At 48.9% G+C, this 12,003-nt stretch overlaps 1 non-coding gene across 1 annotated transcript; it reads left to right on the forward strand.

Moving 5' to 3' along the window:
• The first annotated feature begins 9,496 nt into the window (after positions 1-9,496).
• Trnat-agu (transfer RNA threonine (anticodon AGU)) lies at positions 9,497-9,570 on the forward strand. Its single transcript has one exon. It is a non-coding gene; the product is annotated as a tRNA-Thr (tRNA).
• The last annotated feature ends 2,433 nt before the right edge of the window (positions 9,571-12,003 follow it).

The following is a 12,003-nucleotide window of genomic DNA, read 5'->3' on the forward strand; positions in this document are numbered from 1 at the left end:
TCTTCGGGTGGGCGGGCGTAGCTCAGATGGTAGAGCGCTCGCTTAGTATGCGAGAGGTACTGGGATCAATACCCAGTGCCTCCAGAACTTTTAACACACCTACATGCGCACCTTGCCATGCAAGAGGAATAATTCACAACCAGCAGATGTGTCTAGGAAGATACAAGCGAATGATTAGCATCCACAATTGACAAGCGTGCTGTTATTAGTGCGCAGGAAGCACCCTCCTCCCACGCCTACACTTAATTTAGAAACAGTACAAGTGTTCCCGTAAGATTCTCAAGCCTATGTCGGAAAGATCTGCCTTGCGCCGAGTTCACGTAAATCCCACTGCACATTCTTATTCATTGCGTGCAGTCAGCTGCTACTGGTGTTGCTAGTTGTGACTGCTGATAACAGATGCCGTAGCAATCAATTCATGGAGTGAGTTGTATGTTTTGCGATAGTCTGTCTCTGACAAGGAAGCACAGGAGACATAGGTGCGAACACAGGAAGCTTGCAGACCCTCGCTGCCTGCAGACACCGAGCAGCCACAGTAGGATGGCGGCCTAAGCCGTAGGCGAAATGTGCTCATTCGCTTTGGCGCGACGTCGAACTATAAATAAAGCTGTCACTAGCGTGAGCGTCGTAGAAAAACGGAAAATTCGGCTGCGAGGGTGAGTGCCAAGTTTGGGGAACGTTTCGTAGTATGCGCATTGCAATGGAGACGCGGAAACTTGTTGTGGCCCAGTGTTTTGCAGTTGGATGACAAGATTGGTACACAGTAGTAAAGAGCGAGGCACTGAGTTGGCATGAATAATGGAGTGCACAATGGGGCTCGAGATGTGTTTGTTACCTCAGGTGCTGTATGATTGTCGACCAGGAGTGAAAACGGAGCAATTTGTGACGGCTCTTTCAATTTAAGACGTTAAAAACAGACGGAATTTGCATTTGTAATACCAGAGCATCGAAACTACTTGGAACTTTTGTGTATATGAACGGGTCCGCGCCTTTGTACTCTGCTCCCTTCACCGCTACAAACCAACCAAGCATCGTGTCCGTGCGCATCTGAGTCGCAAAGAATGGGGAATAGCGCAGTTTGGTCGTGCATGGGGCGTAGCTCAGTTGGTAGAGCGTTCGCTTGGCATGTGAAGGGTCCAGGGTTCAAGCCGCGGCGCCTCCATTTTTTGTGGTCAATGCATGGTAAGTGTTGGTCGCGGCAAACCTAAAGGCACGCAAGATGTTGCAAAGCCAGCGTCACAGACTGATATGATGTATACTGACGTAAGGAGAGCAAGATGTAAGTGTGGGGACCGGCTGTTATCGAGGTGTCATCGAGTGCAGATCTGTCTTAGGTATCGCGGCTTAACCTCATTGAAGTCTAGAGGGTGGACAACACGTTGGTCTTAATCAGAGCGGTGTCCGAATTCTATTTTCGACGTTATACGTGCCACTTTCATTGTGGCCAACTACGATTCAATACTGAATGCACGAAACCTGAAAGACACCCTAACGGATACATAGAGAGTAGTGTTTGTCTGCTGAATAATGGGAGTGCAAGGGTCTGTGTCGTCTATATGGCTGTATGTAGCACCATTAGTCTTCGGGTGGGCGGGCGTAGCTCAGATGGTAGAGCGCTCGCTTAGTATGCGAGAGGTACTGGGATCAATACCCAGTGCCTCCAGAACATTTAACACACCTACATGCGCACCTTGCCATGCAAGAGGAATAATTCACAACCAGCAGATGTGTCTAGGAAGATACAAGCGAATGATTAGCATCCACAATTGACAAGCGTGCTGTTATTAGTGCGCAGGAAGCACCCTCCTCCCACGCCTACACTTAATTTAGAAACAGTACAAGTGTTCCCGTAAGATTCTCAAGCCTATGTCGGAAAGATCTGCCTTGCGCCGAGTTCACGTAAATCCCACTGCACATTCTTATTCATTGCGTGCAGTCAGCTGCTACTGGTGTTGCTAGTTGTGACTGCTGATAACAGATGCCGTAGCAATCAATTCATGGAGTGAGTTGTATGTTTTGCGATAGTCTGTCTCTGACAAGGAAGCACAGGAGACATAGGTGCGAACACAGGAAGCTTGCAGACCCTCGCTGCCTGCAGACACCGAGCAGCCACAGTAGGATGGCGGCCTAAGCCGTAGGCGAAATGTGCTCATTCGCTTTGGCGCGACGTCGAACTATAAATAAAGCTGTCACTAGCGTGAGCGTCGTAGAAAGTCGGAAAATTCGGCTGCGAGGGTGAGTGCCAAGTTTGGGGAACGTTTCGTAGTATGCGCATTGCAATGGAGACGCGGAAACTTGTTGTGGCCCAGTGTTTTGCAGTTGGATGACAAGATTGGTACACAGTAGTAAAGAGCGAGGCACTGAGTTGGCATGAATAATGGAGTGCACAATGGGGCTCGAGATGTGTTTGTTACCTCAGGTGCTGTATGATTGTCGACCAGGAGTGAAAACGGAGCAATTTGTGACGGCTCTTTCAATTTAAGACGTTAAAAACAGACGGAATTTGCATTTGTAATACCAGAGCATCGAAACTACTTGGTACTTTTGTGTATATGAACGGGTCCGCGCCTTTGTACTCTGCTCCCTTCACCGCTACAAACCAACCAAGCATCGTGTCCGTGCGCATCTGAGTCGCAAAGAATGGGGAATAGCGCAGTTTGGTCGTGCATGGGGCGTAGCTCAGTTGGTAGAGCGTTCGCTTGGCATGTGAAAGGTCCAGGGTTCAAGCCGCGGCGCCTCCATTTTTTGTGGTCAGTGCATGGTAAGTGTTGGTCGCGGCGAACCTAAAGGCACGCAAGATGTTGCAAAGCCAGCGTCACAGACTGATATGATGTATACTGACGTAAGGAGAGCAAGATGTAAGTGTGGGGACCGGCTGTTATCGAGGTGTCATCGAGTGCAGATCTGTCTTAGGTATCGCGGCTTAACCTCTTTGAAGTCTAGAGGGTGGACAACACGTTGGTCTTACTCAGAGCGGTGTCCGAATTCTATTTTCGACGTTATACGTGCCACTTTCATTGTGGCCAACTACGATTCAATACAGAATGCACGAAACCTGAAAGACACCCTAACGGATACATAGAGAGTAGTGTTTGTCTGCTTAATAATGGGAGTGCAAGGGTCTGTGTCGTCTATATGGCTGTATGTAGCACCATTAGTCTTCGGGTGGGCGGGCGTAGCTCAGATGGTAGAGCGCTCGCTTAGTATGCGAGAGGTACTGGGATCAATACCCAGTGCCTCCAGAACTTTAAACACACCTACATGCGCACCTTGCCATGCAAGAGGAATAATTCACAACCAGCAGATGTGTCTAGGAAGATACAAGCGAATGATTAGCATCCACAATTGACAAGCGTGCTGTTATTAGTGCGCAGGAAGCACCCTCCTCCCACGCCTACACTTAATTTAGAAACAGTACAAGTGTTCCCGTAAGATTCTCAAGCCTATGTCGGAAAGATCTGCCTTGCGCCGAGTTCACGTAAATCCCACTGCACATTCTTATTCATTGCGTGCAGTCAGCTGCTACTGGTGTTGCTAGTTGTGACTGCTGATAACAGATGCCGTAGCAATCAATTCATGGAGTGAGTTGTATGTTTTGCGATAGTCTGTCTCTGACAAGCAAGCACAGGTGACATAGGTGCGAACACAGGAAGTTTGCAGACCCTCGCTGCCTGCAGACACCGAGCAGCCACAGTAGGATGGCGGCCTAAGCCGTAGGCGAAATGTGCTCATTCACTTTGGCGCGACGTCGAACTATAAATAATGCTGTCACTAGCGTGAGCGTCGTGGAAAGTCGGAAAAGTCGGCTGCGAGGGTGAGTGCCAAGTTTGGGGAGCGTTTCGTAGTATGCGCAGTGCAATGGAGACGCGGAAACTTATTGTGGCCCAGTGTTTTGCAGTTGGACGACAAGATTGGTACACAGTAGTAAAGAGCGAGGCACTGAGTTGGCATGAATAATGGAGTGCACAATGGGGCTCGAGATGTGTTTGTTACCTCAGGTGCTGTATGATTGTCGACCAGGAGTGAAAACGGAGCAATTTGTGACGGCTCTTTCAATTTAAGACGTTAAAAACAGACGGAATTTGCATTTGTAATACCAGAGCATCGAAACTACTTGGAACTTTTGTGTATATGAACGGGTCCGCGCCTTTGTACTCTGCTCCCTTCACCGCTACAAACCAACCAAGCATCGTGTCCGTGCGCATCTGAGTCGCAAAGAATGGGGAATAGCGCAGTTTGGTCGTGCATGGGGCGTAGCTCAGTTGGTAGAGCGTTCGCTTGGCATGTGAAAGGTCCAGGGTTCAAGCCGCGGCGCCTCCATTTTTTGTGGTCAGTGCATGGTAAGTGTTGGTCGCGGCGAACCTAAAGGCACGCAAGATGTTGCAAAGCCAGCGTCACAGACTGATATGATGTATACTGACGTAAGGAGAGCAAGATGTAAGTGTGGGGACCGGCTGTTATCGAGGTGTCATCGAGTGCAGATCTGTCTTAGGTATCGCGGCTTAACCTCATTGAAGTCTAGAGGGTGGACAACACGTTGGTCTTACTCAGAGCGGTGTCCGAATTCTATTTTCGACGTTATACGTGCCACTTTCATTGTGGCCAACTACGATTCAATACAGAATGCACGAAACCTGAAAGACACCCTAACGGATACATAGAGAGTAGTGTTTGTCTGCTGAATAATGGGAGTGCAAGGTCTGTGTCGTCTATATGGCTGTATGTAGCACCATTAGTCTTCGGGTGGGCGGGCGTCTCTCAGATGGTAGAGCGCTCGCTTAGTATGCGAGAGGTACTGGGATCAATACCCAGTGCCTCCAGAACTTTTAACACACCTACATGCGCACCTTGCCATGCAAGAGGAATAATTCACAACCAGCAGATGTGTCTAGGAAGATACAAGCGAATGATTAGCATCCACAATTGACAAGCGTGCTGTTATTAGTGCGCAGGAAGCACCCTCCTCCCACGCCTACACTTAATTTAGAAACAGTACAAGTGTTCCCGTAAGATTCTCAAGCCTATGTCGGAAAGATCTGCCTTGCGCCGAGTTCACGTAAATCCCAATGCACATTCTTATTCATTGCGTGCAGTCAGCTGCTACTGGTGTTGCTAGTTGTGACTGCTGATAACAGATGCCGTAGCAATCAATTCATGGAGTGAGTTGTATGTTTTGCGATAGTCTGTCTCTGACAAGCAAGCACAGGTGACATAGGTGCGAACACAGGAAGCTTGCAGACCCTCGCTGCCTGCAGACACCGAGCAGCCACAGTAGGATGGCGGCCTAAGCCGTAGGCGAAATGTGCTCATTCGCTTTGGCGCGACGTCGAACTATAAATAATGCTGTCACTAGCGTGAGCGTCGTAGAAAGTCGGAAAATTCGGCTGCGAGGATGAGTGCCAAGTTTGGGGAACGTTTCGTAGTATGCGCATTGCAATGGAGACGCGGAAACTTGTTGTGGCCCAGTGTTTTGCAGTTGGATGACAAGATTGGTACACAGTAGTAAAGAGCGAGGCACTGAGTTGGCATGAATAATGGAGTGCACAATGGGGCTCGAGATGTGTTTGTTACCTTAGGTGCTGTATGATTGTCGACCAGGAGTGAAAACGGAGCAATTTGTGACGGCTCTTTCAATTTAAGACGTTAAAAACAGACGGAATTTGCATTTGTAATACCAGAGCATCGAAACTACTTGGAACTTTTGTGTATATGAACGGGTCCGCGCCTTTGTACTCTGCTCCCTTCACCGCTACAAACCAACCAAGCATCGTGTCCGTGCGCATCTGAGTCGCAAAGAATGGGGAATAGCGCAGTTTGGTCGTGCATGGGGCGTAGCTCAGTTGGTAGAGCGTTCGCTTGGCATGTGAAAGGTCCAGGGTTCAAGCCGCGGCGCCTCCATTTTTTGTGGTCAGTGCATGGTAAGTGTTGGTCGCGGCGAACCTAAAGGCACGCAAGATTTTGCAAAGCCAGCGTCACAGACTGATATGGTGTATACTGACGTAAGGAGAGCAAGATGTAAGTGTGGGGACCGGCTGTTATCGAGGTGTCATCGAGTGCAGATCTGTCTTAGGTATCGCGGCTTAACCTCATTGAAGTCTAGAGGGTGGACAACACGTTGGTCTTACTCAGAGCGGTGTCCGAATTCTATTTTCGACGTTATACGTGCCACTTTCATTGTGGCCAACTACGATTCAATACAGAATGCACGAAACCTGAAAGACACCCTAACGGATACATAGAGAGTAGTGTTTGTCTGCTGAATAATGGGAGTGCAAGGGTCTGTGTCGTCTATATGGCTGTATGTAGCACCATTAGTCTTCGGGTGGGCGGGCGTAGCTCAGATGGTAGAGCGCTCGCTTAGTATGCGAGAGGTACTGGGATCAATACCCAGTGCCTCCAGAACTTTTAACACACCTACATGCGCACCTTGCCTTGCAAGAGGAATAATTCACAACCAGCAGATGTGTCTAGGAAGATACAAGCGAATGATTAGCATCCACAATTGACAAGCGTGCTGTTATTAGTGCGCAGGAAGCACCCTCCTCCCACGCCTACCCTTAATTTAGAAACAGTACAAGTGTTCCCGTAAGATTCTCAAGCCTATGTCGGAAAGATCTGCCTTGCGCCGAGTTCACGTAAATCCCACTGCACATTCTTATTCATTGCGTGCAGTCAGCTGCTACTGGTGTTGCTAGTTGTGACTGCTGATAACAGATGCCGTAGCAATCAATTCATGGAGTGAGTTGTATGTTTTGCGATAGTCTGTCTCTGACAAGCAAGCACAGGTGACATAGGTGCGAACACAGGAAGCTTGCAGACCCTCGCTGCCTGCAGACACCGAGCAGCCACACTAGGAGGGCGGCCTAAGCCGTAGGCGAAATGTGCTCATTCGCTTTGGCGCGACGTCGAACTATAAATAATGCTGTCACTAGCGTGAGCGTCGTGGAAAGTCGGAAAAGTCGGCTGCGAGGGTGAGTGCCAAGTTTGGGGAGCGTTTCGTAGTATGCGCAGTGCAATGGAGACGCGGAAACTTATTGTGGCCCAGTGTTTTGCAGTTGGACGACAAGATTGGTACACAGTAGTAAAGAGCGAGGCACTGAGTTGGCATGAATAATGGAGTGCACAATGGGGGCTCGAGATGTGTTTGTTACCTCAGGTGCTGTATGATTGTCGTCAAGGAGTGAAAACGGAGCAATTTGTGACGGCTCTTTCAATTTAAGACGTTAAAAACAGACGGAATTTGCATTTGTAATACCAGAGCATCGAAACTACTTGGAACTTTTGTGTATATGAACGGGTCCGCGCCTTTGTACTCTGCTCCCTTCACCGCTACAAACCAACCAACCATCGTGTCCGTGCGCATCTGAGTCGCAAAGAATGGGGAATAGCGTAGTTTGGTCGTGCATGGGGCGTAGCTCAGTTGGTAGAGCGTTCGCTTGGCATGTGAAAGGTCCAGGGTTCAAGCCGCGGCGCCTTCATTTTTTGTGGTCAGTGCATGGTAAGTGTTGGTCGCGGCGAACCTAAAGGCACGCAAGATGTTGCAAAGCCAGCGTCACAGGCTGATATGATGTATACTGACGTAAGGAGAGCAAGATGTAAGTGTGGGGACCGGCTGTTATCGAGGTGTCATCGAGTGCAGATCTGTCTTAGGTATCGCGGCTTAACCTCATTGAAGTCTAGAGGGTGGACAACACGTTGGTCTTACTCAGAGCGGTGTCCGAATTCTATTTTCGACGTTATACGTGCCACTTTCATTGTGGCCAACTACGATTCAATACAGAATGCACGAAACCTGAAAGACACCCTAACGGATACATAGAGAGTAGTGTTTGTCTGCTGAATAATGGGAGTGCAAGGGTCTGTGTCGTCTATATGGCTGTATGTAGCACCATTAGTCTTCGGGTGGGCGGGCGTAGCTCAGATGGTAGAGCGCTCGCTTAGTTTGCGAGAGGTACTGGGATCAATACCCAGTGCCTCCAGAACTTTTAACACACCTACATGCGCACCTTGCCATGCAAGAGGAATAATTCACAACCAGCAGATGTGTCTAGGAAGATACAAGCGAATGATTAGCATCCACAATTGACAAGCGTGCTGTTATTAGTGCGCAGGAAGCACCCTCCTCCCACGCCTACACTTAATTTAGAAACAGTACAAGTGTTCCCGTAAGATTCTCAAGCCTATGTCGGAAAGATCTGCCTTGCGCCGAGTTCACGTAAATCCCACTGCACATTCTTATTCATTGCGTGCAGTCAGCTGCTACTGGTGTTGCTAGTTGTGACTGCTGGTAACAGATGCCGTAGCAATCAATTCATGGAGTGAGTTTTATGTTTTGCGATAGTCTGTCTCTGACAAGCAAGCACAGGTGACATAGGTGCGAACACAGGAAGTTTGCAGACCCTCGCTGCCTGCAGACACCGAGCAGCCACAGTAGGATGGCGGCCTAAGCCGTAGGCGAAATGTGCTCATTCGCTTTGGCGCGACGTCGAACTATAAATAATGCTGTCACTAGCGTGAGCGTTGCGTGAGCGTCGTGGAAAGTCGGAAAAGTCGGCTGCGAGGGTGAGTGCCAAGTTTGGGGAGCGTTTCGTAGTATGCGCAGTGCAATGGAGACGCGGAAACTTATTGTGGCCCAGTGTTTTGCAGTTGGACGACAAGATTGGTACACAGTAGTAAAGAGCGAGGCACTGAGTTGGCATGAATAATGGAGTGCACAATGGGGGCTCGAGATGTGTTTGTTACCTCAGGTGCTGTATGATTGTCGTCAAGGAGTGAAAACGGAGCAATTTGTGACGGCTCTTTCAATTTAAGACGTTAAAAACAGATGGAATTTGCATTTGTAATACCAGAGCATCGAAACTACTTGGAACTTTTGTGTATATGAACGGGTCCGCGCCTTTGTACTCTGCTCCCTTCACCGCTACAAACCAACCAAGCATCGTGTCCGTGCGCATCTGAGTCGCAAAGAATGGAGAATAGCGCAGTTTGGTCGTGCATGGGGCGTAGCTCAGTTGGTAGAGCGTTCTCTTGGCATGTGAAAGGTCCAGGGTTCAAGCCACGGCACCTCCATTTTTTGTGGTCAGTGCATGGTAAGTGTTGGTCGCGGCGAACCTAAAGGCACGCAAGATGTTGCAAAGCCAGCGTCACAGGCTGATATGATGTATACTGACGTAAGGAGAGCAAGATGTAAGTGTGGGGACCGGCTGTTATCGAGGTGTCATCGAGTGCAGATCTGTCTTAGGTATCGCGGCTTAACCTCATTGAAGTCTAGAGGGTGGACAACACGTTGGTCTTACTCAGAGCGGTGTCCGAATTCTATTTTCGACGTTATACGTGCCACTTTCATTGTGGCCAACTACGATTCAATACAGAATGCACGAAACCTGAAAGACACCCTAACGGATACATAGAGAGTAGTGTTTGTCTGCTGAATAATGGGAGTGCAAGGGTCTGTGTCGTCTATATGGCTGTATGTAGCACCATTAGTCTTCGGGTGGGCGGGCGTAGCTCAGATGGTAGAGCGCTCGCTTAGTATGCGAGAGGTCCTGGGATCAATACCCAGTGCCTCCAGAACTTTTAACACACCTACATGCGCACCTTGCCATGCAAGAGGAATAATTCACAACCAGCAGATGTGTCTAGGAAGATACAAGCGAATGATTAGCATCCACAATTGACAAGCGTGCTGTTATTAGTGCGCAGGAAGCACCCTCCTCCCACGCCTACACTTAATTTAGAAACAGTACAAGTGTTCCCGTAAGATTCTCAAGCCTATGTCGGAAAGATCTGCCTTGCGCCGAGTTCACGTAAATCCCACTGCACATTCTTATTCATTGCGTGCAGTCAGCTGCTACTGGTGTTGCTAGTTGTGACTGCTGATAACAGATGCCGTAGCAATCAATTCATGGAGTGAGTTGTATGTTTTGCGATAGTCTGTCTCTGACAAGCAAGCACAGGTGACATAGGTGCGAACACAGGAAGCTTGCAGACCCTCGCTGCCTGCAGACACCGAGCAGCCACAGTAGGAGGGCGGCCTAAGCCGTAGGCGAAATGTGCTCATTTGCTTTGGCGCGACGTCGAACTATAAATAATGCTGTCACTAGCGTGAGCGTCGTGGAAAGTCGGAAAAGTCGGCTGCGAGGGTGAGTGCCAAGTTTGGGGAGCGTTTCGTAGTATGCGCAGTGCAATGGAGACGCGGAAACTTATTGTGGCCCATTGTTTTGCAGTTGGACGACAAGATTGGTACACAGTAGTAAAGAGCGAGGCACTGAGTTGGCATGAATAATGGAGTGCACAATGGGGCTCGAGATGTGTTTGTTACCTCAGGTGCTGTATGATTGTCGTCAAGGAGTGAAAACGGAGCAATTTGTGACGGCTCTTTCAATTTAAGACGTTAAAAACTGATGGAATTTGCATTTGTAATACCAGAGCATCGAAACTACTTGGAACTTTTGTGTATATGAACGGGTCCGCGCCTTTGTACTCTGCTCCCTTCACCGCTACAAACCAATCAAGCATCGTGTCCGTGCGCATCTGAGTCGCAAAGAATGGGGAATAGCGCAGTTTGGTCGTGCATGGGGCGTAGCTCAGTTGGTAGAGCGTTCGCTTGGCATGTGAAAGGTCCAGGGTTCAAGCCGCGGCGCCTCCATTTTTTGTGGTCAGTGCATGGTAAGTGTTGGTCGCGGCGAACCTAAAGGCACGCAAGATGTTGCAAAGCCAGCGTCACAGACTGATATGATGTATACTGACGTAAGGAGAGCAAGATGTAAGTGTGGGGACCGGCTGTTATCGAGGTGTCATCGAGTGCAGATCTGTCTTAGGTATCGCGGCTTAACCTCATTGAAGTCTAGAGGGTGGACAACACGTTGGTCTTACTCAGAGCGGTGTCCGAATTCTATTTTCGACGTTATACGTGCCACTTTCATTGTGGCCAACTACGATTCAATACATAATGCACGAAACCTGAAAGACACCCTAACGGATACATAGAGAGTAGTGTTTGTCTGCTGAATAATGGGAGTGCAAGGGTCTGTGTCGTCTATATGGCTGTATGTAGCACCATTAGTCTTCGGGTGGGCGGGCGTAGCTCAGATGGTAGAGCGCTCGCTTAGTTTGCGAGAGGTACTGGGATCAATACCCAGTGCCTCCAGAACTTTTAACACACCTACATGCGCACCTTGCCATGCAAGAGGAATAATTCACAACCAGCAGATGTGTCTAGGAAGATACAAGCGAATGAATAGCATCCACAATTGACAAGCGTGCTGTTATTAGTGCGCAGGAAGCACCCTCCTCCCACGCCTACACTTAATTTAGAAACAGTACAAGTGTTCCCGTAAGATTCTCAAGCCTATGTCGGAAAGATCTGCCTTGCGCCGAGTTCACGTAAATCCCACTGCACATTCTTATTCATTGCGTGCAGTCAGCTGCTACTGGTGTTGCTAGTTGTGACTGCTGATAACAGATGACGTAGCAATCAATTCATGGAGTGAGTTGTATGTTTTGCGATAGTCTGTCTCTGACAAGCAAGCACAGGTGACATAGGTGCGAACACAGGAAGCTTGCAGACCCTCGCTGCCTGCAGACACCGAGCAGCCACAGTAGGAGGGCGGCCTAAGCCGTAGGCGAAATGTGCTCATTCGCTTTGGCGCGACGTCGAACTATAAATAATGCTGTCACTAGCGTGAGCGTCGTGGAAAGTCGGAAAAGTCGGCTGCCAGGGTGAGTGCCAAGTTTGGGGAACGTTTCGTAGTATGCGCATTGCAATGGAGACGCGGAAACTTGTTGTGGCCCAGTGTTTTGCAGTTGGATGACAAGATTGGTACACAGTAGTAAAGAGCGAGGCACTGAGTTGGCATGAATAATGGAGTGCACAATGGGGCTCGAGATGTGTTTGTTACCTCAGGTGCTGTATGATTGTCGACCAGGAGTGAAAACGGAGCAATTTGTGACGGCTCTTTCAATTTAAGACGTTAAAAACAGACGGAATTTACATTTGTAATA

Source organism: Schistocerca gregaria, chromosome 10 (assembly GCF_023897955.1).
Source record: "Schistocerca gregaria isolate iqSchGreg1 chromosome 10, iqSchGreg1.2, whole genome shotgun sequence".
Classification (NCBI taxonomy): domain Eukaryota; kingdom Metazoa; phylum Arthropoda; class Insecta; order Orthoptera; family Acrididae; genus Schistocerca; species Schistocerca gregaria.